The sequence below is a fragment of the Pinus tabuliformis genome, chromosome 7 (genome assembly GCF_031772625.1).
Source record: "Pinus tabuliformis cultivar Carrire ecotype Pingquan chromosome 7, CPIR1, whole genome shotgun sequence".
In the NCBI taxonomy this organism is placed as follows: domain Eukaryota; kingdom Viridiplantae; phylum Streptophyta; class Pinopsida; order Pinales; family Pinaceae; genus Pinus; species Pinus tabuliformis.
The window spans coordinates 925,508,307-925,535,551 of NC_142293.1; positions in this window are offsets into that span (position 1 = coordinate 925,508,307).

Sequence of the window (27,245 nt, forward strand, 5' to 3'; positions counted from 1 at the left end):
GAGTATGTGCAGTAAATGGAGGTGTGGAAGGAGTGCTTTGAGAGGTGGATGATGAACAAGGGGAAGTGGGGGTTGAACGAAATAAAACCTTGACAGGGGTTGGAACACAGCTTGGCTGAACTGCTTCAGGACTATTATCAGCAAAATCTTCTTGTTTCCTAAGAATCTTTGGGATTAAGTTGGGATTGTCAAAAACAGCTGGAGGGTTTGGGTCTGGATTTGACCTTGTATACCGTGAATTCCTTTTGGGAGCCAGATTCTGAACTTGTTTTGGTATTTTCTGTGAATGCTTTTTAGAATTAGCAAGGAACTGATCAAATTTTGGAATAGCTATCTATAACTTAAACTAGCACGAAGTTGGACTGAAGCAGCATTTGCTTACTCCTGTGAATGCAAAGCAAGCACAGTTTCAAAGGCTTCCTGGCTGACATTCAGGCTTCATCTGTAATTTTAAGGAATATGCAGCAATTGGAAAATTCATTATTTTTCCCAGTGGAGCTTTCCAACTTGATTTGTGAGATTTAACTGAGGATGTCCCCAGTGGAGTCGCCATTATGTTATCACTCAGGTTGTCCCTTAGCTCCTTGAGGGATACGGCCGAGGTAACCACAAACCAATCTTTGGACTGCAAGTGCTAGCCCACCAGCAGTCAGAGAGGGCTCTCTCTTTAGGATTTAGCTTTGTTGATGATGATTTTAGGCTAGTTATTGGCACTAGGGGTTTTGTTTTAGTTTTGGTGGGATGGATGATGCTTTCAAGTAAAGAGGCAGGGATAGCATGAAAGTTTTAGAACCATTGGGCGTGGAGTCAAGGAGTAGGACTGCTGGTGCGTTTTCTTGGTCACAAGAGGGAATATGGAGCAAGCTACCTGCACATGAAACAATCCTTCAAGCTAAAGGATGGAGTGAAGGCTAGGAATGAGAGGCAATTAAGAATCTCTCATTCAGCTTAACAGAGGGAAGGTGAATGAGCTCTATCTAGGAGCAGTGAAGAATCCCTAGATAACTGTCAAACATGAGTGAATTAGGGGAAATATGAGCCACAGGGAATTCATATTCATTTCTAATTCAGATGAAAACATATAGAAACAACAGAAATTGAGCATAGAGGGCAATTAAACCAATTCTAAACTATTCATTCTTTCTGCTATTTTGGATGATACATCAACGAAGAACAAAGGTAAGAAACACTTATTGAGTCATGTTGCAGCACAAGAATTCCACATTCAATTCTTCAGAACATTCATACATAGCACACAGTCATTCCTCCAAGCTTTTCAGCAGTCTTTGATTAAGTAAAACATCAGGTATACAGAGCGAGTCTCTCTTGGAGCTATACAACCAACCAACCCCTTTAACAGTGAATTAGGGTGGTTTTTATAAGTAAAATATCTATAAATATCAGATCTCAGATAGATCTGCTGTAATAAGTGTCTTTAACCTAATACATGTCTGAAATAAATGCGGGAAAATATCCTCGAGCTGCGCTGGGTGCAGCTGTACCAAAATGAGTTTAATGTGTTGTCTTTATGGCTCTGTGCTGATCACTTAGCCATAATTGTGCTTTGGGTTTTGATCCATGCTCTTGAGTGGTTCTGGGGAGCATTAACTGTGATGGGAGAGCCTTGATTGGCCTTTACTGCTTTCTTTGACTTTGTTGGAGGTCATTCAATGTCCACCTGCATTGGGAATAAAGGTTTTCATTTAAAACATTCGACTGATACTCTTTACCGCTTCCTGGATATGCTTTAGCACTGAATGTGGGCATTTCTCACCCCTGATACTCCTTTAAATTGTTGCATCGACCTTTCATGGCTACTGTTCGGCCCTCTGTTTGCTTTTAAAATTGTGTTTGCCCCTTTCTGAATGCTGCGCGAAGAAATTCATGTCATTCGGCGCCTTTCGGGCCTGCTGGAGACGAGCTACGAAAGGGATTTCCATTTTGGCCTATTTCCCGTAGCCATAAACTGCCTCAGATTTTGATTCCGGGCTTCCTAGGCTGCGATTTGCGCCTTTCGCGTTTTTTGACGGTGACGTCAGCATGACGTCATGCAGTGGGACCCAGTACGGCGGGTGACGTGGCAGGGTGACGTCAGCAGTACGGCGGGTGACGTGGCGGTACGGTGGAGGAGGTTACGTGGTGGTAACATGGCAAGGACACGGTGGCAGGAGGTCGACGCGGCATGGTGACGTCAGCATGACGTGGCGTTGACGCAGGAAGGGGGAAGGCGGTATCCGGTTTTCGAGTGCACCGCTTTTGTGCGCAGGTGGTATAGGAGGAGGGGGCTCCGCCACAGCCGAAAGGGTGACGTGTGGCGGGAGTACGACGGGCAAACCGCCGATCTCCCGGGCGTTAACCCTCGGCACATCGGGGCACAAAAAGGCCCGCCCACCGTAGATCTTGGGCGCGCCAGATCTGACGATCGGCGGCACGAGTAAGGCAGCGGACGGTTAGGGACGGGCCGCGCATATTTAATTATGTGTTTTTATATGGCGCGGGGGGTTTTAAACATTAGAAATGTGGGTTTTGGGTTTTTCGCAAGCAGGGGGAAATATATTTATGTGCGTGACCTTAGGGTAAGGGCGGGGAATGGGTATTGTAGGGTTGGGACTTAGGGGGAAATGGTTGTTAGGGTGACCAGGTGTCAGACTAACTCCTGGTTAGGACATGGAAGGCTAATGCCAAGCCCCAAATGGACTTGGCATTTCCCGAACTGATAAAATAGGGCTAGAGTGCCTGGGGATGGGAATATGTATATAGGGGAATTTTTTTACATAGTTTTAGTAGGGGAAGGGGAGATAGATAGGGAGCTACATAGTAAAATTAGTAGTTAATATGACAAGTGATAAGAAAGCGCTAAGTATGTGAATCTTAGGCTTATAGGGGGGAAATTGATCCATAGAGGAAGTATGAACATGCCTTGAGCAAAGCAGATCTTTACCAAGGCGAATGATATGGAAAATGATGAAACTAAGAGGTGTCAAGCAGATCTTGACCCTTTCAGGGAAGTTAGTGAGTGATTTGGGAAATGAGAAGAAGGGGGAGTTAGACATGCCTCCAGAATTCTGCCATCAAAACACTGCTTTGGTACCTCTGCCACTGATGAGATGAGCTTTCTTTGTCAAGGCCAAAACTGAAGACAATCTGGCTTCTGCAACCCCAGGCTACCTACCCAGCTTAATACTCCTAGCATTTTTTGTTACTTCAGGAAGGGTGCACTTAGACTTGCAAACCCTGATTGCTTTTTTCTTTTAATTGCCCTCCTATCTAAATCTACACGTATTTCTTCCAAGGGCCCAGATTAAGCAGTTGGGCTCCTTTGTTTCTCTACCTATCTACAAATCTGCCAAGATTAAACTGTTTGGACAGATATTCATTCTCAATATTCTAAAACAAGAAATTGAAACCTAGGGAAGCCAAGATTAAGTTGTTTGGGCTTCCCTTAACAGAAAATTGTAAAAAAAGGAATAACTCATGAAAATTGGAATACAGCAGTGGCATTTAGACTGGCACACTTTCATGGCTTCTTCTTTGGCCTCTTTTAGGAAATATGGAGCATTGCAGCATGCAAAGTACGACATATTTGGCATGTAAAAATGTCAATCATGAAATATGAAAACCTGTTGCAACAGGAGGCTAACACCGTGGTCAAGGCTTTACCGTATGACCCATTGCTGGGACTCCTACACCAAATGGTTTGAGGTCTAATTGGGACTTCTTACCGGGCAGATCCCCTGACATGTTGGTGGGTCCAGCACCATCAACATTGCTGGCGCTAGAAGGAGGGCCAAATGACAAGTTGATCCCTCATCATCTGTTTTGAATTTTCACACATCTATCATGGAGTTTGTTATAGTTCGCCCTCCGAAATGTTTGTCCAATGAAAATATCTTTCACATCGAGAGGGAGTTCTAGGATCACTTGTCACAAATCACGTATGATGGTGAAGGCAAAGTGGCCTGGCCTAAGCACTTAGATGACTTCCATGCTCTCATGGAGGGCATGGAAGATTTTAATGAAACAGAGGTTTGTTCGCTGCTCGCACACACACTTCGCGACCACCCATCACAATGGTGTGGCACACTACCTCATAACTCCATGCACTCATTCAAGCAATTCAGTGATCTAATCGAATATGTTTTCCACCATTTTGATCCTGAATTACTTGATAAAAAATTGTTAAAACAACGGAAGGCCCCACACGAATCACCTATGGAGTTTTCAGAGCGCTTCCATCTATTCATGTTTGAAGCCCCGAAAAGTCAGATGAAATTTCAGTATCTCATGGACATATTTGAATATTTCCTTATCCAATCTGTCAATCCCAAGAAGAAGTTCAAGCTAAAACCCCGCTCAACATACTTCGATGATGGCGTTGCGTAATCATAGACATACACGGTTGCTGTCACAAGTGATAGTCCGTCGTCCCCTCATCAAACAGCTCCACCTTTGCAGAGTGATGTGGGAGAGAATGAACACACATCTGTTCAACTGTCACATCCACCGACATCACTCCTTCCAATTTTCGCGCAAGCTTGGTTTGGAATCCCTTGGGTTATCACATGTATTTCGTACCTCAACCTTTGTCCTCGTATTCTGATCATCCTCCGAATTGCATTGTCTTGTGTTCTTTCATTCCAGACTCTACACCTGTTTTGAATGAGGATCAATCTATCAACGGAGTTGGTGTTACACAACCAACATGCACTATCATTCACGTAGAGTATGACTAGGAGCTTGAACATCCACTGGCATCAGAGGACCATCCCTATCTATTCATACCTCCTCTGTTTTTTCCTGACCTCCTTGATGATCCTTCCATCCCAGATTTTTCATGTGTATCTCTATCCACGGAAACACCCATTGTTGATCATTCGCAGGACACACCGGATGTTAGTATATCATTTGACAACAGAGAGGACCAATCATTCTTTGAACATCCACTTGATTTTTCATCTATCTTTTCTGGAAATGCAAGGGATGAACATTCTTGCTTCTCATATACCCCTCTGTGCGATTCATCAAATCATGAGGCTGTCGACCAACATTCTTAGTTTTCTAATCTTGGTTGTCGTGATCTCTTTACCTCATCATCCGATCATGATGTTGATTCACTCATTGTTAATCCATATAAGCCACTGGTCTACGATGATCCATCTCTCAACGTAATTGAAACCCCACAGACTGTCAAGGCACTTCAGCCCACGCTGATGGTTATGTCAGGCCCTAACTATCCTAAGGTTGGTTTCACTTCTAATAAGGAAAATTTTCAAACATGCAAGGCTCCTCATCACTCATTTGTATGCATTGAAGATCAATCTAACACTCAGATTTCACTTCCTCCACTCGAACTACACGATCCCATCACTCATGCATTGGAGGAATCTTACTCAGCATGCACACTTGCGCAACACAAGTGGTCTACGTTCCTCACGTGTGCTTGCATGTCACAGTCAAGAGTGTGCGTATTCTTAACATCTGCACGTAGTGTCACATAACGTCATGGTAAGTCCACAGAGTGCATGTCATGCGCTTTCACTCATTTTTGTTCTTTGGACGCTTGTAAGCTCGAAGTGTGTCTATTTTCACTGTTGTATCTTTCACATTTGCTAGTTCGCACAACTGGGTTTCTCACGGACCAAGCCTTCACCAACATATGTGCCGGTGGCTGCATTGGAAGTTTCACTTCACGTGAGATGACCCATGTACTATTAGTTAAGGAGTAGGAGTAGTGTTTGCTTTCAGTTTGCTTGCTTGCATGCTTGTTTGCTTTCTTGCTTTGCTTGTTTGTTTGTTTGCTCATTTGTTTGCTTGCTCATTTTTCTTTTGCATTTATTTCTGATTTTGGTTTTCTTTGTTGTTTCTTTGCTTTCTTTTGTTCGTAGGTTAGTTTCGCATGAAACCATGTATGACTCTTGAAACAAGTTGGGTAAAAGTACAAGAGGCCTTGTGCAGCTATCACTACTTGGCTATCTGTCATCCTGCCTCTGTATGAAGAAATTGTTACTTTTAGTCCATGATACGTCGATCGAAAATACGTACTGTTTGAAATGAACCTTGGTGAAAACACAACGCTTGCGCGTTAACTAGTGTCACCTACTCTAGTAGGTTGTCTTTGGGTTAACCCTTTTCAGCTCAGTCAAGTAGAGTAAGGTGGGGGGGAACCTTAACAGGCATGTCACAGGTATATATAATAAACTACTTCTTTAAAGGAACAAACTCTTCTACTCTCAATAAGTCTGGATCCCTCTTTTACCTTTGAAATGAATAAGTGCTATGCACAGTTATGGAAAAATGAAAAAAAATGAAAAAAATGAAAAGTGAAATATGAAAAAAATAAAAAAATGAATAAGGTGAAAGAAGAGAAAGGCTTCTTGTGCAGAGAGGTGATGCAAGTAACTCCATTGGGGTATTGACCAGGGTCACTGGTAGTGGAGTGATGCTTGTGTTCCTTCGTGACTCAGTTGGGTACTGTCTAGGCCTGTTGGCAGCGGAGCAACACCATAGATGAAACTAAGACTACACTGCTTGTGCACCAATATACCCCTCAACCCCAATCGAAACAATTGTGTTGAATTGGCTTGGAATGTGTGTCAATTGACCAAGAGCTTGATAGATGCTATATCTTATAATCAAGCAAGCGTGGAAACCAAGATGAACCGAGAATTGAACAATACTTTCAGAGGTGTTAGACTTGCTTTTCACGAACAAGGTCCATTCAGAGAGCTGGAGTTCTACCAGTGTGTCGCCAAGTGTTGTAGTGGCTACAACACCCTCCAAAATTTTGCCTTAGATTTGTTTTGGAGCCTCCCTACCAACCTTTCACAACATCATGTCTTGCCTTGTCAAGTACACAAGCTTCAGTGATTTTCTTGCAAAATGACAGCCTGTCCATCAAAACTTGTTGCATCCCCCTCATAGGTTGTTTCACCAGACTTGGTCCAGTTGCAGGCTAAGCAGCTCCCTCAAGAAATTGCGCAATTTTGGAGGGGAACCAGCCTTCCCTCCAGAAATTGCGCAATTCTACCTGGCAGCCTGCTGGGCTCTAGAATTGCGCAAATATGCCTGTCATTGTTCATTGGAAAAATTGCGCAATTCCTCCCAGTAGCACTGCTCAGCCCAGAAATTGGTAATTCTGGGCAGCAATCAGCTACTCTTCCTAGAAATTGTACAATTATGGGTAGCAATCAGCTGCTCTGCCCAGAAATTGCGTAATCCCTCTTGGCAGCCAACCTAGTTCCCTCCTAGAAATGCGCATTTTTTCCTCCCGACTGAGCAGACTATTGCATGTGAAGTTGAGTTGACCGGTTCCCCAAGGACCAAGAAAAACTAATTTGCATGCATGGGCTACTTCTCCCAAGGCAGCATGCAAATGGATCCCTTGATTCAAGGATCTATTATTAGCAACTGGAGGTTGCATGCAAGGATCATTTTATGAACCTCCCACCACGTGTCACTCTTCTTATATTTGTGGCATGTGTGTCACATCTTCGATTTTATCAAAATTCATGAACTCGACGGTGCAGAGCTCATTCCTCACATCGACCTTGCAGCTCTGACATCCCACATTGCATCTAGGAGTCGTCGACACATTCATCTCAGCTGTTTTGGGGTAAACACGCCTTCCATGTCTTGTGTTGCATTTCTGTCACTTTTTTTTGTTTCGCTTTGTGTGATTGTTGTATGCTTGATTTCAGTAAGTGCTTGTTGTCGTTTTGATGAATGTTAGCTTGTAGAAGCATCGTTTCAGTTTTTGTTTGCATCCCACTGTTGTTGCATGCATGACATTTTTTTGCACGAACGGTCGCCGTTGTGGCGACTCACTTCACACACTTGCATGCTTTCCTGTTTTCTGAATCCTATGCTTGTTGTTTGCATGAATGATCATTCACTCTCGTTTGCACTCATCTCATCATGCATTCACACTTCTCATGTTTTCAATCGCCCGTCGGCCGAACTAGGCTGCCTTAGCCTGGACCATGCTTTTCCTGGCTAGCACTGCACATTTCCGGAAGCGAAGGCTCTGCCTTCCCTCCATAAATTGTACAAGTATAGCTAGTCACTGACCTCCACACATGCATTTCGCAATTATTGGAGGCAGTGCTCTGTTGGCCCCAGAACTGCGCAATGCAGTTTTCTAGTTGCATTTCACTGTTGACTAAAATTGCACATTGCGTAGTTTTAGTCCTCACCAGGCCAGGCTTGACTGTGCCTTGTGTAGTTCAAGAAGTTAGTCAGCCTATTAACAACCCGAACTATGCCTTGCACTGTTTTAGCGGTCATTCTCCTGACCTCCCGAAGGAAATTGTGCAACCTTCATGATCAGTAACACAAGTATATTGCAAGTCAGTTCTCAAGTTCTTTTTGGTTTTCGACTGACAAATTGCTTTCCATGAGTGTTGCCATGTCTCCAGGTATCGCAGGTGTTCATATACCTCTCAGTAGCACAAATACAATGGTTTCCCTCCAAAAGAGTTGAAGGCACCGTTCAGAGCACACTTGGGGATGTAATCGATCAAGTGTCTATGAACTTGTCTACCCACGGAGACATCGAGTTGTTCATAGACAAGGACATCAAGATATGACGACAAAAGCATCATAGCAAGCAACACCATCAACAACATCTGAAGGTAGCATACCGGATGCACGAACACAAGAGGAAGTTTGCTAACAACACAGAGGCGGAACAAAGTTGCAAGCTCAAGTGGATCCACTTGTGATGAAAGTAACTTTGGAGACTCAAGCTATGAGCTGACGATGTGACATGAAGATCGCGTGAAGGCATAGAACGGAACAGAGAAGGAGTTTCATGTGTTGAAGCAGCAACTTAAAGAAGAACAAGAGCTACATAGAGGAGAGAATGAGTTGCAGTAGGAACAAGTATAGTAGGGGGCACAACATGTACTCACGGATGAAACTGCGCCTGTACAAGTTATAGATCCATCCCAGCAGTTGGCATGGAGCAGACAAGGTGAGCAGTGTTGTTTATCGCATGCAAGGGAATGCAACATCATGCATGTGATTGTGCGCACGCATGCAATCCCACCCATTCGGCACACCCACCGAGGCGAAGGCAAGAAGCAAGTCCGACTGGAGCTAAACATGTACCTCAACAAGTTGATGCACACGACCACCAACACATGCTTGGAGAGTAGCGTAGACACTATTCAACATGTTGATGGTCCAATAGCACCAGGACAACCATGCACATGCTATCAGATGAGTTGGACATAGGAGCCATTTCAGTGCACCCGAATGCAATGAAGGCAAGAGTTCGCTTCAACAAGATGTCACCATTGAGCGCACGGACACCATCACAGTCAACCAAGCTTGGCATCAGTTCATCACCTTCGACCATCACAAGCATGTCAAAGAGTTGGTCTCACCACAATGGTCCGAGTGTCAGTGATGTCTTGCATGGCTTGCTCAAGCCATTTTGTCTCACATGGGCATATGTGCATTATAATGTAACATATTTTCAAGTGGAAGTTCAAGTGTCAGTAGTTGAATTAACAATCATAGAGTAGTTGAAGAGTCATGAGGGTAGAAGAATGGTATCAAAGGGGAATGTCAAGGGTCACCCCACCCTTTGCTATAAATAGTACCTCATAACTCATTGTAAGGGCTTTTGGTAAGCCAAGCTTCGATAGGAGTATCTTAGAGAAAGCTTGGAGAATATTGTAACACACCTTGGCTTCTCCACTACGCAGAGCTAGTATATCTCTTTGGAGGAGCAGGCGGTTGTGGCTTTAACGTTCCGCTATTGAAACTAGTGGTTGGACATGGATGTATTGTATGACTGGAACTTACACTTCTTAATATAACAGAGCCATCACGTTTTCATGCATATGTTGTTATTGTAGTTGGAATATTCTGGTTGCTTTAGAAATGTATGTTATTTAACTTTCACATTTGTGTATGAACTATTTTTTATTCAATTGTATGAATCTTGTTGCATACATGTTGTTGGTTTAAACATCATTTTGGATTGCTCGCTATCTTTCTTTCCAGCGGTGATGCATCTTTGCTTGTGTGTTCCCTTCCAAGTCGAGTATTATTACAGGTTTCCAAGGGGCGCACTCACCTCACCCTCATTGGTTAGAACCTCTCATGCACCTTCCTTGACTTACTGCAGTTGTCACACCCTTGCTACCAACAGGGACATCTTACTTGCCTCTGTGCAAAACCGCAGTCAAGGCATTACCGTACAACCCACTGTTGGGACTCCTACAATAAATGGTCTGAGGTCTAATTGGGACTTCTTACTAGGGAGATCCCCTGACATGTTGGTGGGTCTAGCATTGTCAACACTAACATTACCAGAAATCATATTAATAAATTGTTCAGATGTCAAATCTTCATTAGTAGGGTTAATTACACCAGTTGAAATGTTTTAAGATGAATTCGAGGAAGAAGCTCCCGAATAAGCTCTCGCAATAGAGTGATATCTAGGTGGTAGAAAAACACCATACAATTTTGACTCCGGAGAAGTATAATACATAAATGTGTCTGATGAGCTACTTCTATAAGCCATCATAGACCAATTAAAACCTGGTATGGTAGAATAAGGAGTCGTGTATCACAGAATCCCTTTTCCTAAAAAGTTCAAGGGTGTGAAATACCAAGGGTCAGGGTGAAGAGATCTAAAAAAAAGCTCTAAGATATTTGTAGGTTCAGTGGTAGACACTACTGGTTCTTCCTCTTGGTCAGAAACAAGTTCTTCAATGGCGATGAGACCAAGAGGGAGACTATCAGTAATAATAAGTTTCACACGCGGTGAATGTGGAGGATCTGGAATATGCGTTGTAGCAGGTGTGTAAGTCTTAAGCTCGAAAATATCAGAGTTAGGTTTGTCAATATATAGTTCAGATATGGGATTTGTATCTGAAAAGTCTCCAATATCTGATTCAGTTTGAACGAGTTCAGTAATTTGTAAATCAGTTCCTTTTGAGTGTGATGTTAATTTATGAGTTTGATAAAATTCTGTTTCTGTCACTTCAAGGCCTAAAATATTAGATGTTATCGGTTGATTAACTTCAATTCCTCTTACATCAAAGTCTATAATAGTAGAAGTTTCAATTTCTGCTGCAGTACTGGATCCTGATGATTTAGATTTTTCAGCTTTTATCTTTTCTAACTGATTTGGTGTATACTCAGGGGGGTCTCCGAGTATTCTACATGATTGTCTAAGTAATTACGCCATAATGAAAAAATTTCAATTGATCAATTACACAATATCTAAATTACACCTAAAGTATCTAAAGAGTAAAGAAAAAAAACACAGAAAGTAACACACACTAAAAAATCTAGGAGTTCAAACCATACAAACTGACTCTTTACAAAGATCAATAATCACTAGTTGGTGATGAAATCCAACGTCGCAGTGATCAAGGTGAAAAGCTTTATAGAAATGAGTGTTTGGAACTAGTTACCATGACAACCTACTTAATGAAATAGTCTAATGCAAGTAACTATGCTATAAACCATTTCAAGCAAAGATTACCCTCCAAAAAGTCCAAGTGAGTCTAGTCAACGTCTGTTCCAAGTACATTAGGACCTTCCCTCTGTCGTCACCTTAGGTAGAGCCCTAGGATTATAGTCACTAAGTTTACCAAATACAACAATTTTACCTAGGGGGATAGTCGTAGATCGGACGTACATGCAAGGGCAGAGTAACAAGCTCAATCCCCTTGAAGGCTCCTCCACATGATCAATTGGAGGTTTACTTTGAAGTGACCCCAAGTACCTTTTGGTACTGTTCTAATACATGAAAATCACTATATCTAGGATGATGAAGTGGATACGATCACTTCACTAGATTCGACACGATCTCATGCTTAACTCATGTACAAGAAGAGCTTCCTAGAGAAAAACGGAAATAATTGGATTTTCTCTCCCTAACTCAAGATTCTATTGTTCATTTGTAGCTTTGGAAAGTTTACTTCCTTCCCTATTCCAAAGCCCTACACTTAAGCTACTGTAGGTGACAAGAGCCCTAAAAAATGTAAAATTCTAGATGAATTTTAATTAACGATGTATTATTAAGTTGTTCTTTACTCAATAGGTAATGAAGGTGAAACTTATGATGTTATGACATGACTCAAAATCTTAATGCACTAAAAAATGCAATAGCAACTTTCAAATTCAATGAAATCCTATTTAGAGAAAAGAAAGAGTTTCTTTGATTTTTCGAAATGAAATGCAAAAACTCACAACTTTTCCATTTTTTCTAAAGCAACCAATTTCACTATAATGTAATGAAAATGCAGTCAACAAACCAAATTCCAGATTTCCCTAAACATCAAATAAGCCAAAATACTCTTTATCCCTAGTTTCCGCTCCTTGATTGGATTCAATTGTTATAAATGCATAAGTGCATGCGATTAATGTCATCTCTTATGGGTTTAAAATGATTTCCTTGGATTGATGCTCTTATGCACAACTAAGGTCTCACCTAACCCAAGGTGGGATATATCTTTCTGATTCTTGGTGTTGCTCCAATGGCCATGAGTGTCCATAGTCCTAATGGAGTCACCCTGACATCACAAACCTTTCTTTGATTCCAGTGAGCATCCATAAACCTCACAAATATATATACATTTCCTCAAGGTATAAGAATTTGCATCCTTTCCTTCCTTCTTTTCCACCCTTTTATTCTTTGTGAGGCATTTTGGCAAAGGAGCTTGTTTGATTTAAATGTAAGTGAGAGGGGGATTTTCAGGGCCTCGAGTTGCGAGCACCCGTGATTGCCCACCAACATGGGGAGAGTAAAAAAAATGAAGGCGAGTCAGGTATAGCAGAGGCATTTAACCGACAGGCATAGCGGGCACGTTTAACCAAACTAAGTTGAGGGGCACACACCCATGTTGATGTGCGATGCGCATGAGGCATAGTGGTGGGCACTTGATCGACTCGTGTTGAGAGTGCATGTGACATGTAGCATCCGAGAAAGGTGAGCGACATAGAGGGTGTGGGCATGATGTGCAGGTAAGGGAACGTGAGCAACCAACATAATATGTGAAAATGGACTGAATAACCGTGAAGGTGAGTGGCGATGTGTAGGGTGTGCCCACAAGCGAGGGGCACCTGCCCAACCTATGTTATGTTTGCTGAAGGGGTGTAACAACCTTCTCCCTCATCTACCCAAGAAACCGACCAGCCGGGGTAAACACGCGACGAGAGGCCACTGTGATATTGTTCGACCTCCTAAGTCACATTAAGGAAGTGGAATTGACAAAAACACACCATACAGACATTCAACATTAGCTTCAAGACCCTTAGAAACCAATCCAACACTTCATAAAACTTTCCCTTTGGTCCCATTGAACTTTTGTACAACTTAAGCCTCAGTCGCTCTCATGCTATGGCATGACAGCGTCCAGAAACCCAAAGTCACTCTCACAAGCTTGCCCACCAACATCCAGAGACTAAATTTGTCAGTGTTATGCCAACATCCCCGGGTTTTCAACCGCATTTCCAGGCTAGAGCCCAAGTCACTGCCCAGAATTTCATGACACCTTCATAACAATAAAATAACATGGAAATTAGAGTATTAAAGAAAATTCTTGAATGAAACCTTGATTGGACCCCTACTAAACATGACATGCATTTTGTCAAACACTTAGTAAATATGCAACCTACAGGTGTAAATAACAAATCTGAGCATAGGGGTCTCATACTTATCTGAGGTTCACCATGAAGCATTGATGTCGCAATAGATTAACTACCATTCCATTCATTAGACCATAGATACACTGTTCATTCATTTACAATTAAAAACATGATGAGATCCATACATAGCTATTGTCATAAAACATATACATAACTAGCATAATAGGGACATAAATATCAATGAAATCACAACCATATACACCACATATAATCCATCATAATACTCATGAAAATACCAGGAGAAATAACATTTCATTAATGATGCAAAATCCAAACCCAGGATGGGACTTCCACGTTCCACCTGATTGTAGAATGGCTGAGAAAAATCTCTCTTCGGCCATTCACCCCCGTTCCATATTCCAAGCATGAATGTGGGATATCATAGAACACATCAATAAAATCTCATCCAGGGGTTCCATAGGCCATCCATCTCAACCCATCAAATAGTGATTCCACGTCATGGTTAGATATAATAAAACCATCATCAGATTGGTCTCCATCCAAGCCTTCAAAGGCTTCCAGAGCGTTTGTTCCAACCTGACTCCCAGGACTAGTAACTCAACCCATGATTTCCACTGGGCTCCAGAGTGTTTTTCCAACCAAGGCTTCCAGGACTAGTAACTCAACCCACAACAATTTCCGGGCTTCTAGAGCGTTTGTCTAACCAGGGCTTCCAGGACTAGTAACTCAACCCACCAATGGCTTCTAGGGCATTTGTCCAACCAAGGCTTTCAAGACTAATAACTCAACCTAAGTTGTTACAGGGCTTCTAGAGCATTTGTCCAACCAAGACTTCTAGGACTAGTAACTCAACCTGAGCTATTACAGGGCTTCCAAAGCATTTGTCAAACCAAGGCTTCCACGAACTAATAACTCAACCAAGCTAAGGAAACATGAGAACCAACAAAAAATAAACAATGAAAGTAAACCCATAATCACCTTGGCTGTCCAATAAATGACAAGGCTAGGCAATTCACTATCAATCCAGGCAATCCTCCATACCAATGACAATTCACAACCAACAAACCACATTCATATGCCATGCATGCCAAAACTAGTGAAGGAAACATACATGCAACTTGGTACCTGCAAGCAAATCTAATGTAGTTGTTGATCCCGATGCCTTCTTGCGCTTGCTTGCTCTTCCTTTGCCTTCTTGCTCCAAGAGTCCAAGTATGCCACACCCTCCAAGAGTGCTCCAATAAAACTCGAAGTATTCAAGAGTACAATAGAGACAGAGAATAATGAGAGAGCTCCACCAAAACATGTCCAAAAGGTTATCAACTGATCCTTAGAAGCCGTTTTATGAATGATGCCTCTATTTTCTTCATTTTTCATTATTTTCCTTCATTTTACTCCTCAAATGAAACCTGCGACCTTTCACCTCCTTTTTTCTCCTAATTTCCATTATTTTCATAAATAAATGCTAACTAATACCTCATGCCTCTCCAAAACCTTAGCCATTGCTTTTGCAAATTCCCTTAGCCATAATAAACCGAATCAACACCCACTAGGATGTTTCCCCCTCCATTCAGCTTGGAATTTGTGTCCCATCGATCGTGGACTTATATATTTTTTACATGGAATTTTCACCAGGGTTGTTACAAGGGATGCAACCCATAGGTGTTGGGTGATTTAATTGTGAGTTAAATCCTTGTCGTTAAATTGTCAACCCGAGGTTCATGAACTGATGAGGTATACATGTATTATATGTACTAGGTGATTATTTCTCATAATAGATTAATCTAATGCAAGAAACTTAAAACCAAAGCATATTAAATCAATCCAATCCAATCCAAACATAAGGAAATTGAATCAATCTTACCAAAACAACAAGAATCAAAATAACATCAAAGAAACTAAACTAAAATTTATTAAAATGAAACCACACTTGCTTAAAATGAAAATCACACTTGCTTAAAATTAAAATAAATGAAATAACATAATTACACAATGTTGCCAATATGTACAACAAATGAAAAAGGTGTGCAAACTGTGGTTGATGGGTCCCTCCACTCCTCAACAAGCACACTGAACGATTATAAAATCTTGGAGATCAATGAAGCAATATGTATTCCATAAAATGAAGTTGGAAAAAAGCTCCAAATATATTACAATAATTCAACTCTCTTCCTCGCTATCCTCACTTTACAAATTACATATCTTGTATGGAAGTTGGAACTCTTTTCTGTGAAGGATACACTTCTATTTATACAAACACTTAAGATAACTAATCAATAAATATAGCTCATCAAATCTCTCATAAATCCACATTTATCTTTTGTGGTTACAACCAATCACTTAAAAATATGAGATACAAATCCTCTCAAAATTCTCTCCTAGTTTTGATATGAGACACATATCAAAACATCCATGATTCTTCTCCTTTGAATGTGCTTAGTCAATGATCCAAATCTTCTACAATTCTTCCACAAATCTTCACGAGTTGGAATTGAAATTTGATTTTGTGGTTGAGTGACCAAATATGACCTTTCTAGAATCTTCAAATCGACCTACAATATCATACAACTCATACCACTTTTAGATATTTATGAAAACATGTTAATTTCCTAATATTTAATTATGAAATCTCTTAAAATATTTAAAATAAATGACTTGGAAAATAATAATGATAAACCCATATGTGTTTGGGAAAAGTATCTAATACGGAATGACCATCCCACTCTAAGGTGATAGTACCTCAGCAACAATCAAAGCAAAGCTATTCGAGATTACTTCTTTAGAGATGTAAAAGAGGGGAGAAGAGATCCACTACCGTTGTCTTCCGCTAAAGATTGATCCAATCTTCTCTCTTTGCTGCTTGCAGCTCCTTTCTCTTTCACTGCCCAGCTACACCAAGATCCTGCAAAATGGCAAGAGAGGGAAACTACAAGAAGCATACATTCATAATTGATTCAAGGATTAGAATAAATCAAATACACAAGTATAACAATACACCATTGAGACACATGCTATAGAAGAACCTCAAATGCTTTATTAATGGAAGAAGTAAAGTTCAGGAAGTAATACAACCATAAAAGCCCATCCAGCATCACCTCCCAGCAGAAAGAAATCTCCTCTTCACCTCCTTCAAGCAAATCACCCAATAGTTCTATACTCAAACTAACAGCACTTCCTTACATTCACAAGATTCCAGCCCCCTTTTAGACCTCATGAGAGAGCTCTATATATATGATTTTTGGAGAAAGGATGAGTCAGCTTGAGCTTGGCATGAAGCTGACTAGTGTCCTCTCCCACTTCAGTTATTCTTCAGTTCTTGAGTCCACTTGGAGGTTCTTGCTCCACTTGGAGATCTAGAACCTCTTACTCATCACAAGTCGAATTCCTGATCCAAGTGTCATTTTGGAACTTCCTGGGCATTGACACCTTGAGGATGACTGTGCCACTTGCCAAACTCGCCCAGCGCAGGTAGCCTTCTTTGCAGTTGACATTCAGCGCAGGTACACAGTGGAGAGTTGACATTCAGCGCAGATGCTCAGTGGAGCAGTTGACATGATCCAAATTAGCTTGTTTTTGATGTTTTCAGTGGAGAACTGATATTCAGTGTGTGGTTTGCTGACCTTGTTCCTCTAGGGGTAGGAACAACATGTTTAGGGACTTTGGATCCCTTAGATTATGGACATTTCATGTTTCATGCTGTAAGGCACAAAATGTCTATAACAATATGATCATGAAAATAATTATTAATGCAGGGTTATGGAGGTACAAAATATGGTAAAGAGTTCTGGAATATGGTAAAATTATGGAAATGAGGGTAAAAGAGGATGACATTTGGAGGCCCAACATTTCCCCTAAATAGAAGATGTTGCATGTCCTCATGCAAATTTCGTTGATTCCCTTAACCATAAGTTGATCTTCTTGAAATGTTTTGCTTCTATATGAACTTTGGCATTGTATTGATTCTCTTTTAACTTTGCATAATCATATCATTTGATAACTTTATCTTTTTGCAAAGTGTACTTTGAAAGACATTTTATTGCAACATATTTTTTTATGGTTGGTTCTTGTGTGACAACAAAAAATTTATGAGTATTGGTTCTTGTGTACCAATACTTTTCTTATTTTTGTTGCATCAAAATACATGAAAACAATAAGAATTCTTTTTTAAGGCCCCATAGTGGTTGTCAGCGATTTAATGTGCTTATCGATTGATCATTGCAAAGCATATAAACTTCTAGAATCACAATACAATAATAGTTGATTGGAAAAATATGTTGGTTAGGATGAAATGAAATGTGATATGTGAATATGAATTGACATCCATTCCCCCCAACTAAAGGTGCTTTCATTTTTTGGCAAATGAGAAAAGGAATATAAATGTTGTGAGGGAATGTCCAAAATCACAATCTGAGTATTTAAGGAATTATATGATTAAAAATTAGAAAAAAACGTACTTTCACCTACCTGAAAAGTGGACAAGCTATATATAGAAGAGTGTGGCTACTGTTGTTGGATCATGCAATGTGAAGTAAAAGAATTCGATCTACTTTTTCTTTCTCTTGGTTGTATGAATAAAGGATAAATCTGATATGAAATTGGAATCTTTATTACTACGACTGCTAAATTCTGAGTTGAGTCATGCTGCAAGCTACTAAAATCATATAGTCTTTGTTCATTCCCACTTAATCGCATTATTCTTATCTATGTGAATAGATGTGTCGAGGTCAAACATAGAAAAGAAATTGTTGGATTATTGGCCATTAATGAATGTCAATGAGAGTCAAAATGCCTAGGTACATCTTACTAGGGACGAATAGATGTGTCATAGTCGAGTCACCTAGAAGATCCGACAAACATGGGACATTGATGTATTCCCACTGTTTATTGGGGAGATAACTTGCCATTAAGGCATGCAAGCCTCAAGGTACTCGAAAGATCTCTAGTCTGGATCCCAAATGATGTGTCAGATTCGATGCGTCAAGACTTGTTAGAAGGGAGGCCTTAATGAATCCTCCCTCATCTAACACAAGTATAAAATAATAATTTGAAGGACCATAGATGAATGATTTGCATATGAAACAAGTTTTATTTGACAGAAAGGAAGAGGAAAATGGGGTGACTCGGCTTTGTAAGGGAGCTGAATGAGTTTATTTTTGGGTTAAGGGTAAGTGAAAATGAGGCAGGAAAGTATGAAGATTGAAAAGGGAAAATGAGTTTTGAAATCATGGTTTGGCAGTAAGGAGATAGAAGTTTATGGATCGATTGTAGGTTTAGAATGAGTAGTATGGTAAAATTGGTATCTGACAAGACTTGTTTAGTAGAAATGGTGTAACATATTTGATTTGACATGGAATGAACATGTTCTTTTGAAAGAAACTTAGTCTTTAAAAGACACTCGTGCATATAGTGACCTTCTTTCATCGTCCTTGGACCTGCAAAAATTTAGCACTTTTCTACAATAAAATGTAAGACTATCGAGAGAGACAGGTGATTAGTCTCTCCTTGTCTAATAAATACAAAAAAAAAAATCACGAATAGTACTAATTAAACAAATTCAAGGAAGAAAAATTAAATGCACTTTCACCTGTTTGGAAAGTTGTACCTTGGATTACCTGTTGAGGTTTTGTTGGTAACTTCTTTATTTTTTTACTATTTCAAATGCTAATGAAAACTATCTCATTATGTAGATTTTGTCGAGATATTTCCAACAGCATTTGAATCATCAAAAATGGAGGTTGTATGAGAAAGTTATGGTTGTTTGAATTTTTTATGAAACATGAAAACAATTGTGCATGGGTGTCACATAGCAACATGATGCTGATGTGGATGCTAAAGTGGGTAGATGACATGGGATGCGGACATGGAATCTCACTGTTCAAGGTGACATAGTGGATAAAGGGGCAATGTTTGTGTAATGTTGATCAATAATACACTACCACGTGGGCCTTGTTGAGATTGCAACAAGATGATGGAGCTTAGTGAAAAGAGTCGCCTTCACTAAGTGGGCCCACAGGCAAATTATGGCGCAAGTTCTATTTTTGGATCCCAGCAGGGAGATCACAGCAGGAGTGACCACAGCATGGATGATCACAGTAGGAGTGACCACAGCAGGAGTGATCACAGTAGGAGTGACCACAGCAGGAGTGATCAAAGTCTATTTTAGACTGGCTGTCCAAAATAGAAAAGTCAAATATTATTGTCTCATAATAATATTTGGACTATAAACTTGATCTTATTCTCTTGGAGCACTTCAGTTTGAGCTACAGATGTGGCCCATGCAGCTGTCAGAAGGAAGTACGCTTTTCTTATGAGTCAGTTGAGTTGTTGCATGCATGACTTCAGTTAGAACTCAATCAGTTGAGTTTGGTGGAGTTGATTGTGGAGTTTATGGAGTTGTGTTCAGTTTGACTTGGTTAAACTAGTTGTAGTTAGTCTAACTACAAATAGACTAATGATGAGTTGTTAAACTAATTATTAACTCATAATACAACTATAGAATACATCAGTTAACTCAGTTGCATGTCAGTGCATGTTCAGTTCAACAGGGACAGGTGTTAGAGAATTAGATTGCTATCAGTTGTGACTATAGTTGTGCATCAGATCTTGCACAATCAAGGGATTGAGTATGCTAATGAGTTTGCTCATGTATTTGCCCAGTATTATAGCCTCTGCTCACGTCTAACACAGTGTGAGTGATTCTTTGGAGGTGAAATATGAGTTTGGTAAACCATTCTCATTCAATTCTTGAGCAGGTATTGAGCAGTGGAGGCAGGCAAGCAGTGGAATAGATTTGGAGATCAGACCTTTAGCTGTATTGTGTGTAACAGGTGGAGCTGGTACTGGATTACTTGTGATAAGCATTGTACTTTGTAATGTTACATGGTCTCAATCATTAATATACAGATAGTTGGGCTTTTAGCGAGATGCTTTCCCCGGGTTACATACTGTGTTAATGTGTGAATGCTCTTGATGTTTTATTGTTATTGATGCTACTCTATTGATGATCAACGTAGAGGAGCTTATGTGTTGTGATGTATTCCGCAATAGTACATGATCAGGATAATCTCCATTGAATATGTGTTAAATTATTCAAAATTTCTACATGGTATCAGAGTTGCTGATCATCAGATCTACTATTCAGGAAGTGTTTACATTCTATTTCTTCAGGCAGAGTCTGTAATCGGGCCAGGTAGCCTCTGGATTCATCCTTCCTTTGGAAGGTGAGATATTTGGTGAATGCCCATACAGTCAATCTCTGTACGAGAAATATTGTGTTCTCACGAATCTTAGATCCGAGGTGGTTGAGTTGGTTGCTGGTGGAATTCGAATTTGCAGCAGTGTTTTCTTGGTGGCAACGCAGCAATGTCTTTCAACGGATTGCGATTGGAGTATGCTCTTGAGGGAAACTCAAACTATATTGCATGGAAGGACAGGATGGAGGCAGTATTGGATGATAACAGGCTAAAGGAGTTCATAGATACGGATGTCCCAAAGCCTACTGATGCTACTCAAGCTGATGCTTGGCAAAATAAGACCGCAAAATGTCGAAGGATTCTGTTGGAGGGTGTGAAGGATCACATTGTGTCCAGCCTCCATGGAAAGGCTACTCCATATTTGATGTGGAAATCATTAACAAAATTGTTCCAAAGCAAGAGCGATCAGAGGAAGCTGGTGCTCAAGGATAAACTCAGAAACAATAAAGGTGAGAATGGATCTTCATCAAAGGTATCTGATGAAGAGAATTGTGCTTTGGCTGCCAAATCAAGGAAAGGGAAGAGCAAGAAAGCTTCTCAGTCTGGTGCGAAAGGCAAGAAGCAAGATATGTCCAAGGTGAAGTGTTTTCACTGTCACCAGCACGGACACTATGCCACTAATTGTCCGCAGAAGAAGAAGAACAAGCAAGCTGCTGGATCTTCAGCAGGAGAGGCTCTAGCCTCACAGTTTGAGCTTGATTTTTCATTGATCGCATGCTTGGTTTCAAGTGTGATGGGATCGGTGTGGTTCTTGGACAGTGGTGCATCTTTTCACATGACGGGAGATAGAGATTTGTTCTATGATCTGGAGGACAAAGATCTTGGAGTGCACATCGAGATGGGCGATGATGGTAGATACAGTGCGACCGGTATCGGTACCATTTCCTTTGAGAGGGAGTCTGGTAAACCCTTCGTATTGAAGGAATTCATGCATGTTCCAGGATTGAAGAAGAATCTTATCTCAGTGGCGATGTTAGAAGACAAGGGGTATGATGTTTTTTTCAGCGAGGGAAAGGCTTTCCTGTGCAGCAAGACAACTGGTGAGACCCGGAAGATAGGGGTTCGAGTGAGGAACCTTTATCAGTTGCATGTAGATGGATGCGCAGCAACGGCAGGCAAGGCAGAAGGATTGGTGAGCCGGGATGATGGCGAGTTGTGGCACAGGGGATTGGGTCACCTTCACCATGGAGCCTTGAAGATACTGCAACAGATCACTACAGGGCTTCCTAAAGGCACACTTGCACAGTCAGATCAGTGCAAGGGGTGTACTTTGGGGAAGTTTGTGAAAGCCACCTTTCACGAGAAGGATAGTCGCGCCACGACGATCCTTGAGAGAATTCACACAGACGTGTGTGGACCTTTCTCAGTTGCTTCGACAGCAAAACACAGGTATTATGTGATTTTTGTTGATGATTTCTCTCATAAGTGCTGGATCTTCTTCATGCAGAAGAAGAGCGAGACATATTCAAAGTTCTGTGAATTCAAAGCACTGGTCGAGAAGGAGTCAGGGAAGAAGGTGAAGGCTCTTAGGAGAGATAATGGTGGTGAATACATCTCGGACGAGTTCAAGGATTTCTGTAAGGCAGAAGGGATTCGTAGAGAGCTCATAGCTCCCCATAACCCACAGCAGAACGGGGTAGCTGAGCGGAAGAACAGAACGATTGTGGGTGTTGCACGGGAAATGTTGCATGATTAGGGCCTACCCCTTCACTTGTGGGAAGAAGCATGCAATATAGCAGTTTATGTGCAGAATCATTGTCCTCATAGGATACTTGGCATGACTACACCCGAGGAGGCTTATTTTGGTAAGAAGCCTGATCTTTCTCATTTGAGGATTTTGGTGCTAACGTTTACATGCATGTGACGAAGGATGCCAGGAAGAAGTTGGAGCCGACCGCAGAGGTTGGGATATTTGTGGGGTACACTGATACGCCCCACAACTATCATGTGTATTTTCCAGACAGTGGTAAAATTGTTGTGCGACGGGATATAAAATTTCAGGAGGAGAGAGCCATGAAGTGTTCGCTTGAGAGGGAGCTACACTTACATGCAGATGAGGAGCTATTAGTTCCTAAGGATGAGCTTCAGGATGTGGATCAGCCACAGGACGAGGTGCATGGAGTGGAAGAGACCACTCATGCAGCGCCAACCATCAAAGGGCGAAAACGCTTGACAGAAGCTGAGCGACTGGCTCAAGATGCGGAGAAAGTTGTAGGACCACCTACAGCCCAACGCAAGCAGAGACAGTCACCTGATCAGTACACTAGATACATGGCTCTTATGAGCAAGTGTGTTGTGACTGAGCCATCCTCTTTCGAGGAAGCTATGGAGGATCCCGCATGGGTAGACGCCATGGTGGAAGAGTATGATTCTATTGTCAAAAACAGTGCATGGGAGATTGTTCCTAGACCAGAAGGGAAATCAGTGCTGGGTTCGAGATGGATCTACAAAGTTAAGTAGGTAGCTGACGGGAGTGTAGAGAAGTACAAGGCAAGATTTGTTGCCCGAGGCTTTTCACAGATAGAGGGGATCGATTATGAGGAGACCTTTGCACCTGTCGCAAGGTATTCTTCCATACGGACGATTCTTGCTCTCTCAGCGTAGATGGGATGGCACATTCATCAGATGGATGTGAAGACTGCGTTCCTTAACGAGTCATTGAGGAGGAGCTGTACATTGAGAAACCCGAAGGCTTTGAGGTCTTCAGCAGCGAGTCACATGTGTGCAGGCTCAAGGGAGCGCTGTATGGGTTGAAGCAAGCACCACGTGCTTGGTACACACACGGATAGACAACTATTTCACAGGACTTGGATTCTCCAAGAGCGAGGCGGATCCTAACCTATACCAGATTATGGTGGAGGGTAAGTTGCTTATCATTGTACTGTATGTTGATGATTTGATTCTAACGGGTGATGAGCTGTTGATACTGTCATGAAAGAAGGATCTTGCTACAGAGATTGAGATGAAGGACTTGGGCCTCCTTCACTATTTCCTAGGATTGGAAATATGGCAGCGCAGTGGTGGACTGTTTGTTTCTCAGGGCAAGTATACTTGGGAGATACTGGAGAAGTTCAAGATGCATGGCTGCAAGCCTGTTGATACTCCTCTTCCTGGAGGTTGGAGGAAGGAGGATGCCACTTCGGAGAAGAAGTGGATGCCACTGTTTATCGACAGTTGGTGGGGTCGCTGATGTATTTGGTCAATACACGACCTGATATATGCTATGCAGTTAACCAGCTTTCACAAGCTATGGTTAAGCCTACCAAGCTCTTCTGGAAGGCGGGCAAGCATGTATTGCGTTATTTGAGAGGCACATCGGGATATGGATCTTGGTACAGACAAGAGGATTCAGATTGGGCAGGGAGCTCAAGAGTCCGAGTATATGGCAACAAGGACATCAGGTACCATCATATCAGAGATTGTGTGCAGCGGAGGATCATGTTGCTTTCATACATTCCAACGGAGGATCAGGATGCTGATATTCTGACAAAAGCTCTCACCAGGAGCAAATTCGAGTACCACCGAGGCAGGATGGGGGTTGTTGATAATCCATATCTTGTCAAGAGGGAGTGTTGAGATTGCAACAAGATGATGGAGCTTAGTGAAAAGAGTCGCCTTCACTAAGTTGGCCCGCAGGCAAATTATGGCGCAAGTTCTATTTTTGGATCCCAGCAGGGATGATCCCAGCAGGGATGATCACAGCAGGAGTGACCACAGCAGGGATGATCACAGCAGGAGTGACCACAGCAGGAGTGATCACAACAGGAGTGATCAAAGTCTATTTTTAGACTGGCTGTCCAAAATAGAAAAGTCAAATATTATTGTCTCATAATAATATTTGGACTATAAACTTGATCTTATTCTCTTTGAGCACTTCAGTTTGAACTACAGATGTGGCCCATGCAGCTGTCAAAATGAAGTACGCTTTTCTTATGAGTCAATTGAGTTGTTGCATGCATGACTTCAGTTAGAACTCAATCAGTTGAGTTTGGTGGAGTTGATTGTGGAGTTTATGGAGTTGTGTTCAGTTTGACTTGGTTAAACTAGTTGTAGTTAGTCTAACTGCAAATAGACTAATGATGAGTTGTTAAACTAATTATTAACTCATAACACAACTATAGAATACATCATTTAACTCAGTTTCATGTCAGTGCATGTTCAGTTAAACAGGGACAGGTGTTAGAGAATTAGATTGCTATCAGTTGTGATATAATTGTGCATCAAATCTTGCACAATCAAGGGATTGAGTATGCCAATGAGTTTGCTCATGTATTTGCTCAGAATTATAGCCTCTACTCACGTCTAACACAGTGTGAGTGATTCTTTGGAGGTGAAATATGAGTTTGGTAAACCATTCTCATTCAATTCTTGAGCAGGTATTGAGCAGTGGAGGCAGGCAAGCAGTGGAATAGATTTGGAGATCAGATCTTTAGCTGTATTGTGTGTAACAGGTGGAGCTGGTACTGGATTGCTTGTGATAAGCATTGTACTTTGTAATGTTACATGGTCTCAACCATTAATATACAGATAGTTGGGGTTTTTAGCGAGATGCTTTCCCCGGGTTACATACTGTGTTAATGTGTGAATGCTCTTGATGTTTTATTGTTATTGATGCTGCTATATTGATGATCAACGTAGAGGAGCTTATGTATTGTGTATGTATTCCGCAATATTACATGATCAAGATAATCTCCATTGAATATGTGTTAAGTTATTCAAAATTTCTACAGGCCTTGCCACATGGTAGCGAAATTGTTGCCTAGTTAAGGATTGTCAAAATTGTAGAACAATTAATAAATTTTGGGTTTACTCAATTTGAACTCATGACCTCTCTTTTACAAATTCAAATATTTAACAATAAACCATAATTCAAATTTGTGAAATATAAGCCATAAAAACATTAATTAAAGTTAAAAATATTAATCATTCTACAAATTTGACTAACGAGGCAACAATTTGACAAATGCCAAAGAAAACAAAATTCAAGAATTTTAGGAGAAAATCAAGTGTCTAAGGGCACTTGTCAATCAATTTCATGCCACCAAAATATTTGATTTTCAATTGAACTCATCCTCTTGCCAAAAAAAATGGATCTCACAACCAATTTATTCTATAAAAATTGGGAAAACATTGAAGCTACAACTCGGATTTTTTTTTTTTTTTTTTTGTTGTAGGTTGCTACAAGGTGTGTTACAACAAAATTCATGGGTCATTTTCTCACAAACTATCCATTGGATTTTTCTCAAATTTTGTGGACATGTTCCTACTATTCTAATGTTTATGCACACCAAAAATCAACACCATCCAATGCACAGATTTCGAGATATAATCGAAATTGTTGTAAACTTCAGAAATGATTTTCTTACAAACTACAGATCGAACTGAGCTGAAATTTTTTAGGAAGGTTCATATGGTCCCAATGCGTATGCACACCAAAAATTAGATCGATCCAATGCACAAATCTCAAGATATTAGTGAAATGGATAAAGGTGATGATACTCATTTTCTCGAAAACCATGGGGTGGATTAGGCTTAAATTTATAGGGATTGTTCATCAGAATATTATGCACTTCCTATACAAAAATTACAAAAACCCAGTTCCTAGTTTGTGAGATATCTTCAATTTAATTTATGCACTTTGTATTATTTATTTATTTATTTGAAAAATCTAATTGTTTGTTTTTTTATTATTATTATTCAAAAGTAAAAACTTTATTTCAAAAAAATTTGAGAAAAGTTAAGTAAATTTTGAGATAGATCTAATTGAAATTTGGAGATTAAATTTTGAGTATTTTTAGAATGAATAATAAATTTGGATCTTCTATCCAATTTTTAGATCTATGAGTTTTATTGCAAAATTTTAAAGCTAAATATATTCAATTTTTTTTTATTTTTTATTTTTTTATCTTCTAGGTTGCACAAGGCACATGAAGAGAACATACTCAAGAATTTTGTCAACTCTTTTATTCTTTTGCAATCTAAAAAAAATGTAAAAAGATTCAATCTCTAACTTTAAATTTTGGCTCTCAAAACTCTCTTTGTTCTCCTCTCTTTCTAGATTTTCCTACAGAATGATTAGTAAGTGAGGTGACTCTCACTGCACCACCAAAAATAAAATTGCAAATAAAATAAAATCTAACTTAACAAAAAAACTTAAAAACATCACCAAACTTGGTTTTATTTATTGATTTTTTCCTACTCTACTGGAAATAGAAAAATTGGTTCAAGTGTATGCATATTTCCAGTGTAACCATGTGCGTAACAAGAGTAAAAATATATTCATACTTAGGTTTGAAAAATATGCATTAAAATACATCAAAGCATGAAAGACTAGTTGTTTTGATAATTAAATCAAGAAGT